The sequence below is a fragment of the Sorex araneus genome, chromosome 2 (assembly GCF_027595985.1).
Source record: "Sorex araneus isolate mSorAra2 chromosome 2, mSorAra2.pri, whole genome shotgun sequence".
NCBI classification, from domain to species: domain Eukaryota; kingdom Metazoa; phylum Chordata; class Mammalia; order Eulipotyphla; family Soricidae; genus Sorex; species Sorex araneus.
Genome location: NC_073303.1, coordinates 249371760 through 249385876, shown reverse-complemented (window position 1 = coordinate 249385876; position 14117 = coordinate 249371760). Strand labels below are relative to the sequence as shown.

General features: G+C 61.0%; 1 protein-coding gene across 3 annotated transcripts in view; it reads left to right on the top strand.

Moving 5' to 3' along the window:
• CPLX2 (complexin 2) overlaps positions 1-14117 on the top strand; it is an 81792-nt gene that overhangs the window by 56474 nt on the left and 11201 nt on the right. Inside the window, exon 1 of one of the 3 annotated variants that reach the window (XM_055125700.1) lies at positions 9768-10013. The exons of the other annotated variants lie outside the window; for them this stretch is intronic. The gene's annotated coding sequence lies outside the window, so the exon portion shown is untranslated. Of the gene's footprint in view, positions 1-9767; positions 10014-14117 lie in introns of those variants that run through there. 3 annotated transcript variants of the gene reach the window in all.

The window sequence follows — 14117 nt, the reverse complement described above, 5'->3', positions numbered from 1 at the left end:
ACCACGCCCACAGTGGGTAACCACGGCCCCGAGGAGGGCAACCCATTCGTAGTGGATAACCACACCCTATGGGGTAGCCATGCCCCTATGGAGGGTAACCACACCCCTATGACGAATAGCCACGCCCCTACAGCAGATAATCACGCCCACTGAGGGTAAACACGACCCATATGGAGGGCAACCCCGCCCCTGTGGCTGATAGCCACACCCTACGGAGGGTAGCCACTTTGTACTTGTTGCTCCAGCACATGGAACCCAAAGATGACAGGCAGAGGGGCTGGAGTGATAGCACAGCGGGTAGGGCGTTTGCCTTGCACGCGGCCAACCCGGGTTCGATTCCCAGCATCCCACATGGTCCTCTGAACACCGCCAGGGGTGGTTCCTGAATGCAGAGCCAGGAGTAACCCCGGTGCATCGCCAGGTGTGACCCCCCCCCCCAAAAAAAAAGATGACAGGCAGAATGGAGAGGCTGAAGGATTCAGGGAGAAAGTAGGGTGGGAGAAGGTGCGAGGAACCATCTTGTCACGCTGATAGTCTTTTCAGAAGCAGGGAGCTGCAAGCTATTTTCAGGGGGACAGAGTCTTTACTGGTGGGCTTAGGAGCTGGAGCGACAGGAGCGCCGCCGGGAAGGCACTTGCCCTGCATGCAGCTGACTCAGGTTCGATCCCCAGAACCCCTGAGCCCAGCCGCTGAGAATCAGGAATTCAACCTGAACACCACTGGCTGTGGCCCCAAAAACAAACAGAAAGTCTGACCCCAGAGCTGAGGCTCACATACCACTCCCAGCGGCTGTGTGGCACTGGGCCAGTCCATTCCCCTTTCAGAGCCTGCGTTTCCCCGTCTGTAAATGGCCGTCCCTGGCCTCGGTGACTGGACAGGCATCTCTCCAGTCTCGGGCTTGGAGGGTTAAGGTTTGTTTGTTTTCTGGGAGGTGTGAGGCTCCTGGTTCTGCTCCCAGGCACGTGCTCGCTCTAGCTGAGCCGCCACCCCAGCCTCCTTTGATGACTTTGGTTTACTGCTTCTGTCCGGAAGTCACACTGTACTGTTGGTGCACAGGGATCCTTCCTGGTGCTGTTTGGGATCCTACATGCAAAGCCTGGGCTCCGGCCTTGGAGTTCTCTCCCCACACCTACCTGCCCACTCTTCCGTTGTGAGGCTGGGCAGAGAGGCACACCCAGCTGGGCTCAGGGCTGACTCCTGGCTCTGTGCTCAGGGATCACTCCTGGTAGTGTTCAGGGAGCCCTATGGGGGGCTGGGGATCAAACCTAGGTAGGGCAGTGGCATGAAAGGCAAGCGCCTAATCATTATCCTATCCTCCCCAACACACTTTTTTAAGATCTTTTTTTTTTTTCTTTTTGGGTCACACCTGGCGATGCACAGGGGTTACTCCTGGCTCTGCACTCAGGAATTACTCCTGGCGGTGCTCAGGGGACCATATGGGATGCTGGGGATCGAACCTGGGTCAGCCACATGCAAGGCAAACACCCTACCCGCTATGCTATCGCTCCAGCCCCCAACACACTTTTTTAAATGCACATTTCACTTCTTCCCTTACCCCAAACACACACGCACACACTCACGCACGCGCACACACACAGACACACACACACACACACACACATGCGCGCGCACACGCAGGCCTTCATCAATCTCCGAAACAGCCTTCTGCTGTGCTTGTCTCTCTCTGTCTCTCTTCCTTTCATTTCCTCGACCCAAAGCTCTGTGCGCTTATTAAACCCTGTGGTCCACGCACCCGCCTGAGATAAGCCTGCTTTAGTAAAACAGCAATAATGTTCCCTGAGATTCATTTTATCAGAGAGCAAGATCTGGCTTGCGGGCAGGGGTGCTCGCTCTGGTCCTGAGCGGGAAAGAGAAGTCTCCGCCTGCCGCTCCCTCGCTCCGCAGAAGCAGGGGGCCCTGCCCAGCCAGCCGCCAGGCACCCCAATGTAAGGAGCACTTCTCTCTTTTCCAAGGGAGGGGAGGAGCAAGGGGAGAGTAAGGGGGGACAGACAGAGCATGCAGACAAAGATCAGGCAAGAAAGGAAACTTCCTCCCAGCACAGAGACAGAAAACCACCCTTCACAAGCCCGCCCTCCTCTTGTCACCATCTTAAATGTTAAGATACTGAGAATTTCAGACGCGAAAGTTGAGAAGTGGATGTGGGGTAACTGCATGGGGCGGGGGCAGATGGAGGGGGCTAAGTTTCTAGGAATGTTCAAAGGTTTTCGAGTGCTCTGGTTGGTTTTTTGGGTTTTTTTTCTGCCAAGACGGGACGGCTCCAAGATCATAGGGGATCCTTAGATTCTGTGGTATTGGGGCTGAAGATCCACCCAAATCTCCCAGCTCTGGGGCCAGAGTGAGAGCACAGTGTGGGAGATGTCTGTCCTACACGCTGCCAGCGCGGGTTTGATCCCCGGCAACCCATACGGTACCCCGAGCTCGTCAGGAGTGATCACTGAGCACAGAGCCTGGAGGAATCCCTGAGTATCACCGGCTGTGGCCTCAAAACAAAACAAATAAATAAATCTCGGAAGGAGCTGAGAGGATCTCAGCAGCTGCAGAATTTCCCTGGATTTACACCACCACCACCACCACCTCGCACGCTCTGAGCGGGAGGCGCCCCTTCTTGGACGGGCAGGTCCTGTGATTCTAGCTGTGCTTCTAAAACGGTCTTCGGCTTCCTTGCAGAACATTCTAGAACTCTGCTCTCCCGTGCCTGGGTGCTTTAGGGGGAGGATCCCCGGGTGGAAGGGCTGCCGGTTGAGTAAGCTGGAACAGGTACACAGCAGAGTCGGAGAGACAGTTCGGGGAGGTCAGCCAGGGAGACTTGCATGGAGACTGTGGCCTTGCTGACCAGTCTCACCGTGTCTATTCCCCGGGGCACCACCAAGGGTCCCTCCTGAGCACCCCTGCCCAGCAGCCACCCCTGAGCGCAGAGCCAGGGCTAAGTAAGCCCTGAGAACCACTGGGAACCGAACCCCGAGCCAGAAGTAAGGAAGCAGAGGCTGGAGTGCTAGTACAGTGGGAAGGGCGTTTGCCTTGCACACGCCCAACCCGGGGTTCAATCGACATATGGTGCCCTGAGCACTGCCAGAAGAAATTCCTGAATGCAGAGCCAGGAGTAACCCTTGAGCATCACCCGGTGTGACCCCCCCAAAAAAAAACAAACAAACCGACAAAAATTAAATTAGCAGCTAACTCGATCCTGGGGAGCTCAGAGGCTTGAAACCTGGGGGTCGGGTGTGTGTGGGGGTTCCGAGCCAAGATAGGAGCGAGGGGCTGCCACCACCAAAACTGCCTCCTGGAGTGGCCAGGAGAGGGGTGAGGGGAGGGGAGCGGCAAACTGGTGCGCAGACAGGAAAATGGAAGGCTTGGGGAGAGGAGAGACGCGTGGGGATACCCCGGGGCACGGTGTGTGGGCAGACAGAGGGCTGCGCTGACACTCTAATGAGGGCCTGGAACGGGCGGCAGGGGGAGGAGGGAGGGGACATGCACGTGGGAACAAGATCGCGATGACAGAGGCGCCGGCCGGGGCTGGCAGCAGAGTCGGGATGGGGCATGGGGCTCACCGGCGCCCCCTGAGTCGTGTCATTCGATGAATCAAGGGCTCAGCGGGGGAAACGGAGCAGGGCACGGGGACACAGAGGCCCTGCCACCTGGGCAGCGGGAGGGGAAGAGGCGTTCCCTCGGGGATCCGTCCCGCCTGTCTGCTTCCACTGCCCACACGCCCACAGCAATGCCCGACACGGGGCCGCCACACACCTCCGACAGCAGTCACAGTCATCGGTGTCTCCTCCCGCTGACAGAGAGCCCTAGAAGTGGACTCTCACCGGGACCCGGGTGCAGAATCTCTGAAGCCTGGGGTGGGGGCGGAGGGGGGGTTCCCGGCGATGGCAATAGAAGTGGTGCCCCCTAGGGGGCTGGAGTGATAGCACAGCGGGTACACAGCCTTGCACGTGGCAGACCCAGATTTGATCCCTGGCATCCCAGAGGGTAACCTTCTGAGCACCACCGGGAGGGATCCTTGAGCACCACCGGGAGTGGCCTCAAAACCAAAAAGGAAAAGAGGCTCATCCCCTAACATTACACGGCCTCCGACCCAACACCTATATGGCTCAAAGAAGGCTCCCCTGGACTCCATCACCCCAGAACAGGTTGGAGGGGCCTCGCTGGACAAGACCACCTGAGGGGCCAGAGAGAGAGAAAGAGAGAGAGAGAGAAAGAGAGGGGGGGCGCACAGCAGGGAAGGAGCGTGTCTTGCACACGGCATCTTGCAGGCTCCCCTTAATCCCTGCCAGGAGTCATCCCCAAGTTTAGAGTCAGGAGTAAGCCCTGAGCACCGCTGGATGTAGACCAGAAATGAGAGGAGAGAAGAGGAGAGCAGAGGAGAGGGGAGGGGAGGGAGGGGAGGGGAAAGGAGAGGAGAGGGGAGGGAAGGGGAGGGGAAGGAGAGCAGAGGAGAGGAGAGGAGAGGAGAGGAGAGGAGAGGAGAGGAGAGAAGAGGAGAGGAGAGGAGAGGAGAGGAGAGGAGAGGAGAGGAGAGGAGAGGAGAGGAGAGGAGAGGAGAGGAGAGGAGAGGAGAGGAGAGGAGAGGAGAGGAGAAGGGAGGGGAGGGGAGGGGAGGGGAGGGGAGGGGAGGGGAGGGGAGGGGAGAGGAGAGGAGAGGAGAGGAGAGGAGAGGAGAGGGGAGGGGAGGGGAGAGGAGAGGAGAGGAGAGGAGAGGAGAGGAGGGGAGGGGAGGGGAGAGGAGAGGAGAGGAGGGGAGGGGAGGGGAGGGGAGGGGAGAGGAGGGGAGGGGAGAGGAGAGGAGAGGGATGGGAGGGGAGGGGAGGGGAGAGGAGAGGAGGGGAGAGGAGAGGGATGGGAGGGGGAGGGGAGAAAGTAGGAGGGGGGAGGGGAAATAGGGAGGGGAGAAGAGGGAGCAGGGACAGAAGAAGAGGAGGGGAAAGGAGAGGGGAAGGGAGAGAGAGAGTCGCTGAGACCCCTGACAGCAGGAGGGGAGGGCCAGCATGTGGAAGGAGTGAGCCGACAGTCCCACACGGCCCCACCTGCAGCCAAGCTGCACCCCTTCCAGCTGACCTGCGCCCCCCATCAGGGGCGCCTTGTCATGGCTCTCTTCTTGGCTCAAGACACGCCAGGTGGGGGCCGGAGCAATAGCGCAGTGGGGAGGGCGTTTGCCTTGCACACAGCCACCCTGGGTTTAATCCCCGGCATCCCATAGGGTCCCCCGAGCACTGCCGGGAGTAATTCCTGAGTGCAGAGCCAGGAGTCACACCTGAGCATTGCTGGGTGTGACCCAAAAAGAAAAAAAAAAGAAGACAGCCCAGGTGCCCCCCCCACACACAGAGACCAGACCGGGGCGAGTGCAAGCGCCCGCCCCATGCGCCCCCGTGCAAGCCCCACTCCAGGCACAAGCTACACTCCCCGCCCCTGCAGCCAGTGAGCCTGGCCAGGCCTCCCCCTGGCACCCTGGGCCCCCTGAGTGGGGAGGAGCCTTGTGGGGGGGGCCCACACAGAGCTCAACACTCTGCCTCTCAGCAAAGAGCAGACCCAGGCCCTGCCCACCAGGGCCACACGCCCAAGCAGAGGGGCAGGGTGAGCTTCTTGCATGCAGCCGACCCCCCCCCGCTTTGATTCTCTGCACCCCACAGTGTCCCCCAAGCCCCCGCCTGAGTGATCCCTGAGCACGGGGCCAGGAGCCAGCTCTGAGCACTGCTGGGTGTTACCGCCCTCCCCCCAAAAGAAATCACTAAGAAATGTGTCTGCGGGGACACCGCTCAAGGAGCTGGAACGCGAGCTTAGCTTTCTGGAGGCTCCAGTTCTATTCCAGGCACTGCTGTGTGTGTAATCCCTACACACACACACACACACATACTCACACACACACACTCACACACACACTCACTCACACACTCACACACACATACACACTCATGCTACAAATTAAGTAAATAGATTTAGGGGCCTGAGAGAGTCTGGGGGTTATAAGGTCTTCCATCCCTCCAAGCCCCTTTGAATCCTGGGCAGCACTGAGGGTTCCGCAAGCAGGGCCAGGGGTCACCCCTAAGGACAGAACAGCCCCTGCACTGATGGGTGTGGCCCCAAGGGGGCAGGGGTACGGGAGTTGGGGGAACAGCAAAAGCTGCTGGGCGGAGCAATAGCACAGCGGGGAGGGCGCTTACTTTGCACACGGCCAAGCTGGGTTCAATCCCTGGCACCCCATATTCCCCCCAAGCCAGGCCAGGAGTGGTCCCCGAGCACAGAGCCAGAAGTATGCCCTGAGCACAGCTGGGTGTGGCCCCCAAATCAACACCGCCCCCCCCCCGCCAAAAAAAAAAAAAAGAAATGCTTCTAGTATCTGCATGAGTTTGCTGCCCTTGGTACCAGGACCGCCAGACTCTGAGAAGCCACATGCAGGCTGGCCAGGCGGCCGAGGAGCCTGTGTCCCCCTGCCCCGTCTCCCCCTCTGCCCTGCCTCCCTCCCGGCTCCATCTCCTTCCCCGCGCAGCCTGCGTGGCTTCAGCACCATGACGGACCCCTCATCACTCAACGGGAGGAAGCCGCCGAAACATAATTGAGCTGTCCTTTGCATCCCCAGACATGATTCATAGAGCAGCTCGTGTGGGATTTTTATAGACTCGCCAGAGCTCGGGTTCAAAGGGGGCTTCGGCTAGCCCTGGCCGTCCAGCTGCTTGACTTCCGGAGATGGGAAACTGGCCAGGCCAAGCGGTCCAGGGTCCAGCACCGGCGGCCGCTGGACAGCGCCAACCCCCCCCCCCCACGAGGTTCTTTTTTATAGTTTAGATTTTGGGGGGAGGTGGGGGGCGCCACACCCGGCATTAGTGCTCAGGACTTCCTCCTGGTCTGTGCTCAGGGATCACGCCTGGCTCGGAGGACCCTGAGGGGTGTCATCGCTCAGGCTTCTTTCTCTTCGTGCTTCTTCTGTCTGCTCCCCGCAAATTCCGCTGACCCCACTCCCCGTCTCCCCCAACCCCCATCCCCTTTGCCTGGTGTTGCCTTCACTCATTCTACCTTCAGCTCCTTTAAAAAGAGTGATTAGGGGGTGCTGGAGCGATAGCACAGCGGGTAGGACATTTGCCTTGCACGCGGCTGACCCAGGTTCGATTCCCAGCATCCCATAGGGTCCCCCGAGCACCGCCAGGAATAATTCCTGAGTGTAGAGCCAGGAGTAATCCCTGTGCATTGCTGGGTATGACTCAAAAAGAAAAAAAAAAGAGTAATTAGGGCCCGGAGCTATAGCATAGTGGGGAGGGCGTTTGCCTTGCACGCGGTTGGCCAGGGTTTAATCCATGGAACCCTATCGGGTCCCCCAAGTCCTGCCAGGCGTGACCTCTGAGCACAGAGCCAGTAATCAACCCTGAGCACGCCCAGGTATGGCCTAAAGAACAGGAAAAATTATAAAGAGTAGTTAGTACCTTCTCTTGCACGGACTCCGTAGCCACCCACCAATCATTTCTTGGCCAGACCCCAAGGAGAACGGCCAAGTCTTCCAAGGCGCAAAGCCCTCCCATGCTCTCTCCTTCCGGTGGGGTTCCCTCAACACCCCCTTTTCCCTCCACCTTCCCTCACCTGAAAGCATGTCCAGGGGCCCCTCTCCCTGCCCTTCGAACCACATTCAAGCCAATCTACACTCTCCTCATCCTACACACACACACACACACACACACACACACACACACACACACACACACACGGAACTCAGTCCCGGGGCTCCTGGAGACTGGATTGGATTCTGCAGCCCGGCTTGGTCAACGTCCACACCCCAGGCAATGCCGGCTGTGGAAAAACCCCAGCTGTACCGAGAGTGTTGCCAGCCAGGCGCCATTCACGGCACCGTGGTTCTAGAAGAAGCCCCAGCAGAAAGGAGGAAGAAGGGGACAGAGGAGATGGCCTTTCCCTGGGTCTCAGGATGACGGGGACAATGGCCCGTTCATCTTCCAGTCCAGAAACACACCCTGCCCCTGACCACCACCTCCACTGGGCAGAAAGGAGCCCGGCTGAGTTGTTCTAGTCAATCCACCCCGCCATCCCCACCTCGCACCCCCACCCCCACCCCCACGAGCGTCCTGGTTGGAAAAGGAAGGACAATGCCAAAGGAAGAGTCAGCGAGGGCTCCCGTGTAGGCCAGGAAGGGGCTTCCTCGCCCGAGCCCCTCAGTCCAGAGATGGGCTTCCCCAAGCAACTCCAATCTAGGAGGCGTGGCCACCCATGACCTTCAATGACACCCCCCTCTCCTGTCGGAGGCCTCAGCTGTGGAGCTACATGAGAAAAGAAAAAGTCTCTCCCCGCCTTTCCCCAACACACGCATCACTGCCTCCTTAGAGCAAAACCGCTCTTTTCTCTCGTGGCTCCCGGCCTGGGAAACCCCCACAGCTCTCCCTGGCAGCTCCTAGATGGGGAGGAGACTAACCCCATCCAAAGCCGCAGCCCTCTCCCTCTCCGCCCTGGCTGGGCTGGGCACGCCCGAGCCACCACCAGGCCATGGGGCTGCCCATGGTCCCCGGGGCAAGGCCTCTCTCCTCCGAAGTCTTTTGAGCTAGAGGGGAGAAAGCCTTCTGGAACCCAAAGGTGGGTGGGATTTGGGGTGGGGGCACAGCCGGTGGGGCTCAGGGCTTCCTCCTGGCTCTGCGCTCAGGGATTTATTCCCGGTGGGGTAGGGGGTACCCTGCGGGATGACGGGGATCAAACCAGGGCCGGCCCCTGCCCGCTGGGGCTATCCCTCCAGTTCCTGGAACCCAAAGATGGCAGGGAGAACGAAGAGGATGGTGAAAAGAGAAGGATGGGGGGAGGAAGGAGGATGGGAGGAGGAGGAGGAGGAGGAGGAGGAGGAGGAGGAGGAGGAAAGGGCCGGGGGTGGGAGCAGAGAGGCCCCCAGTGGGGTTCCTCTTTCTTCCCTCCCCGTCCCGAGAAAGAAATGTCTTTCCAGAATCAAGTTGGCTGATTTTCATAAGAGCTGGAGGGGCTCGAGGAAGCAGAGGGACCACCCGTGTCTGTCCCCACTATGGGGGGGGGGGTCCGTCCTGCACTTGGGAGATTTCCCAGGGAGAGGCACAGGGCCGCAGAAGAGCTCCCAGAGACAAGGACCTGAAGAAAGGAGAACTCACCCTGGGCTGGGGGAGGAGAGGGGGCACAGGAGGGGGGCAAGGAAGAGAACCGAGACCCACTGAGTCCAGAGGGAATTCTCAAAAGGGGACTTTTGCGGTGCTCAGGGCTGACTCCTGGCTCTGTGCTCACTCCTGGCGGGGCTCGGGGAACCCGAAGGGATGCCAGGGACTGCACCGCCCTCCTCCCCCCCCATCCTGTCTCTCCAGCCAGAAGGAGCTCTTCTGAACTGGTGAGCTTGGAACCTTGGGTTGGGGGTGTGGAGGGGATGGTCAAAGCTGTCAAGGACCCCCTCAGGCTTCTCCCTGCTTTGCCCAGCACTTCCCCACCCTACCCTGCCCTGCCCTGTCCTGCCCCAGGGGCACTTCTGCAGAAGCTGCAATTTGGGATTCTTGTGAGCTGCAAAATGCAGCTGGGAGAAAGGGCTGGAGGGGTGGGAGAAAGAGAGAGAAAAGAAAGAGGGGAGAAGGAGAATTAGGGAGAAGAGATAGGGGGAAGGAGGCTGGGGAGAGGCGGGCAGGGGAGAAGGGAAAGGGAGGAAGGGGGAGAGGTGGGCAGAAGGGGAAGGAGGAAGAGAGAAGGGGAGAGAGGGGAGGGAAAAGAGGGAGAGAGAGGGAGAGAGAGAGAGAGAGAGAGAGAGAGAGAGAGAGAGAGAGAGAGAGAGAGAGAGAGAGTGAGAGAGAGAGATTTGAATTTCCCATCTGGAAGGGGAGCAGGAGCGCGTCAGGGCCTGGCAGAGGGGCGGGATTGGAGGGCGCCTCCCGCACAGCCGGGGCCCCAGCTCGCCCCGCGGAGTTGCACGCGGCGCTGGCGGCAGCAGCGAGCTCAGAGCCCGGGCGCCGCCTTGCCAGCCGCGCGGAGCCTGCAGCGAGCCGGACCCGGAGCGCCAGGTCGGTGCTGGCCGCGGGCCGGGAGGGCGGGGCCGAGCCGCGGGCAACAGGGTCCCGGCTCCGGCCCTGAGGCCGCGGGGCGGTCCCGGGAAGCTGGGCGGGGGGTGCACGGCTGGAAGCTGCGGGTGGGGGGGTTGCTGTGGGGTGCAGGGGACGGGGGTGCAGTGCCCCAGCCGCGGCGGGGCGGGCGGGCGCGCTCGCCGTGGTGCTGAAAGGACAGCTCCCCGCTGGGTGGGGGGAACCGCCGCGCGCGCCGGAGCTGGGGGTGGGGGGGCCGCCTTTCGGCCCGGAGGGGGGGTCCCCCGTTCCCCTCTCCGGCCCCCGGCCAGGAGCCCGCGACTAGCCCAGCTCCCCCGGAGCAGGACGAGGGGCCCGCGGAGGACGGGCAGCGGGAGACTCAAGACTCAATTCAGAGAACAACTTGCAGCTTGCAGGGGGCAGAGGGCGGCCGGGCTAAGCTGGGGGTGGGGGTGGGGGTGGGGGGCGCTTCTGGCCAGGAGTGGGTAGGAGAGAGCCGCCTCCGAGGAGGGGTACAGTTTGTGCTCCCCGAGTGATTCCGCGGGAGGCGGCGGGAGGAGGAGGAGGAGGGCCGACAGACCCAAGGTGGAGGGAAGAACCCCAAATGTCGACTGTTGGGGTGCGCGCGTGCAACGGGACGATCTGTTCTCACACGGCCCCGGTGGCCCAGGCCTGTCTCCCGGACCCCCCTCCCCAGCAAAGTTTGAGATGGGGCTCTGGCTGGAGGGATGCGTGTTGGGGTTCGGGGTGCTGCTGGGGGGACCCAGACTGGGAAGTCCAGGGCCGCACTGCCTGGGGACACGGGGGGAGGGCAAGGGCGCCCGCTCTGCTGAAAGAGGAAGTGAGAAGCCCCCCCTTTCCCTTTTTTTTTTTTTTGTGGTTCTGCAAATCTGATTCCCTTCCCTCTCCCCATAAGCTCTGGCCCTTCATCTCCCCTCCCAAAACCTCCCTTCTCCGGGGTGGGGGGTGAGGGGCAGGGAGCCAAGGCCATGAGCAAAAATAAAAAAGAAAGAAAGAAAGAAAAAGAAAGAAAGAGCAAGTAGATGATCAGGAGTTGGGGAGGTGAGGGGAGCAGGAGGAGAAGAAAAAAAGAAAAAGCCAGAGTGGGAGCCAGAAGGGGAAAACACACACACACACACACACAAGGACAAATACTGCAGGTGCCCGAATTGGCATGTCAGATGGCGGCCCGGGCCCGAAAACCTCCCCGGGGTTCAGACAACCAAGCCGGAGAAGATGCTTCCTCGGTAGCTTCCTGGCAAGAAGGGGTGAGGGAAGGGGGGGGGGCCCTAAACGGCACAATGGGGTCCCGGGCTCGCTGGATGCACGGTAACCGGACGCAGGAACAACGCCCTTCCCCCATCCTACTCGGCTCCCCTCCTCTGTTCCAGACCCTCCCCCTCCCCTGGCCCCCCACCACCTCCCAACATCAAGACCACCAACCCCAACCCCATCCTTCATGCCTAGGGACACAGGCTGAGGCTTCCCGCGGCAGCGCGAGGAGCGCCCCCTGGTGGCCCGGCCGCATCCCTCCAGGGTCCGCAAAGCTGCAGGACCTCCGCGCTCCTACCGGCAGAGCGGGCCAAAGGGCCCCGCACACAGCTCACACACACACTCACACACACACACACATACACGCACACACACGCACACGCACACGCGCTCGCGCAGCCTCACTCCCGGCCCGGCGAGGCGTGCCGGATCACACTTTGGACGGCTCCCCTCTCCCCTACCCGGGCGGGCGGACGCCTGGGCAACATTCAAATGCCGCAGGGACCCCGGGAGCCGCACACACGCCGCCGGACTCAGAGAGAAATGAGTCCGAGGGGCCTCTGCAGCGTCCCGAGGAACCCAGAGGGGCCGCAGTTGGCCAGAGAACAGGCGCTGCGGGGCCCAGAACAGGGCTATGGGGAGGGGGAGGGGGCTGGAGATTCAAAAGAAACGCATCGCGTTTCCTGGGAGAAATTTCCCGGCGGGGTTAATGCTAGAACAGAGCCTTTGACAACCAAAGACGGGACAGACACCCGCTCTGCGACTCAGCAAGGACCACACACAGCCAATGAGCCCCAAACACACAGTCCCGTCCAAACCTTGGGACGCGCACTTCGAGCGCTCATTGATTTATTTGTGGGTTTCCCCCCCCACCTTTGGGGACTAGAGGCAGCAGGGCTCAGAGCTAACTCCTGGCTCTGTGCTCAGGGATGACTCCGGGTGGGGCTGGAAGGAACTCTATATAGGATGCCGGGGATTGAACTGCAGTCTCCGGGTGCGAGGCAATCAACCCTCCCTGCCGCTCTGTTGCTTTGGGCCCCTTTTCAGTTCTGTTTGGGGGTGGGTCTGCCGTCAGCCAGCAGGGCTCAGGAGGACCCTGCGAGGCTGGGGATGGAATCTCAGGGTCTGGGGTCTAGCAGATGTGCATGCCAGCCTTGGGAGGCATCTCTGCCCCGTCCTGCAGGAGTTTAGTGGAATATCCACCACATCCCCCGGGCGGCGCTGTGCGGTGCCTCTGTTTCCCAGATGAGGCCCAAACTGGGAGAAAAAAGAAAAAAAACCACCATAAAGTCATAGGCTGAGCCCCCCCCCCCCCCGCCCAGGTAGGAGGGCTGGCCACCGCCTGCCTCCAACCCGCACCCGCAGTGGTGCTGAGGCTCCCACCCAGACCCGGCTCCCCGCCCGCCCCGGGCGCAGGGCTGTGCTGGGGGCACGAAGGTCGTCTGGAGGACTTGTGTGTTGAACAAGGCCGTGGGGAGCTGTTCCTGGCTCTGTACACGGGAGCAAATCGTCTCTCTGGGAGATTAACCAGCCGGCCCCGTGGAGGAGGGAGGTGCAGGTGTGGGTGCGGGTGTGGGTGCGGGTGGGGGTGCAGTGCGGGGAGCCAGGGGGATGCACCAGCCCAGCACCTCGCAGCCTGCAGCAGCTGCAGGAGCAGAGACACCGGGAGGAGGGTGGCGTCTGCTCCCCAGCTTCTCCCTCAATACCCCCTTCCCCAAACTGGGCCCAGCCAGAGTCCTGGCTCTGAGGACAGCTCCCTCTAGGGACAGTGACCAGGACCGGAGGGGGAGGTGCCGGGGGAACATTCTAGATTTTTAGGCAGGAGTGGGAGGGGGGGTGGGTGAGGCGGCTGCGTGCTGTGGAGGTTTCCACGCAGGGGCCCTGGCCCGCACCTGACCCGCCGTACTCTCGCTCCTTCCCGAAATGACTGAAATTGAGATTAATCTTGGGGCAGTTTCGGGACAGAGGATTACAGTGTGCCGACCTGGGTGGGAGCAGCGAGACAGGGTACTATGCCACGGGGTGGGGGTGGTCGATGTGATCCCAAGGCGGGTGGGGAAAGGAAGGGGCGGAAGCAAGGGGCAGGGGGAGATTGCTCAGATAGGCATGAAGAGAGCCTGGGCAGAGACAGACACAGTCAGAGACACAGAGAGAGAGAGAGAGAGAGAGAGAGAGAGAGAGAGAGAGAGAGAGAGAGAGAGAGAGATGACCCATGTGGATGGTTGAAGCAGCTTGGGGCTGGGGGGCTGCGGGGGGGAGGGGTGCAAGCACAAGAGAGCTGTGTCATGGAATTCAGGAGAAGATTCCAGAAGATTCCAGAAAAGAGGGGGAAATCCTGGGGGGCTGATGTGGAGGTGTCGTGCTGCAGTGCAGTAAAAAATATCCTGGGCTGAGCAGAGAGGGCTCATCTCAGCTCTCCCAGGAAGCCCGAGGATTGGAGAGTTAGTGAGGGGTAGGAGGGATGGGAACCGAGTGTGTGTATGCATGCGTACATGTGAGCGTGTGTGCGTGTGTACGTGTGCATGTGTGTGTGGTCTCCTGGAGAAGGAGCTGGGGAGGGAGAAGCTCAGAGAGGGGAGGACAGGCGTGAGGAAGGGGGTTCAGGGATGGGGGGGGAGGTGCTGCAGAGCGGCCTGGGGCAGGAAGGAGGGGAAGGCACTGGGGGGCGCCATTCCAGGAGCTCACACTAGCTGGCATCGGTCACAGCCCCCTACAATCTGAGCACACTGCAGGGGCCATCTCTCATGCATCCGGCTGCTCGCCTGCCCAAGACCTGGGGGTCAGTACCACCTAGCTCCCCAATGTCCCTCCTCC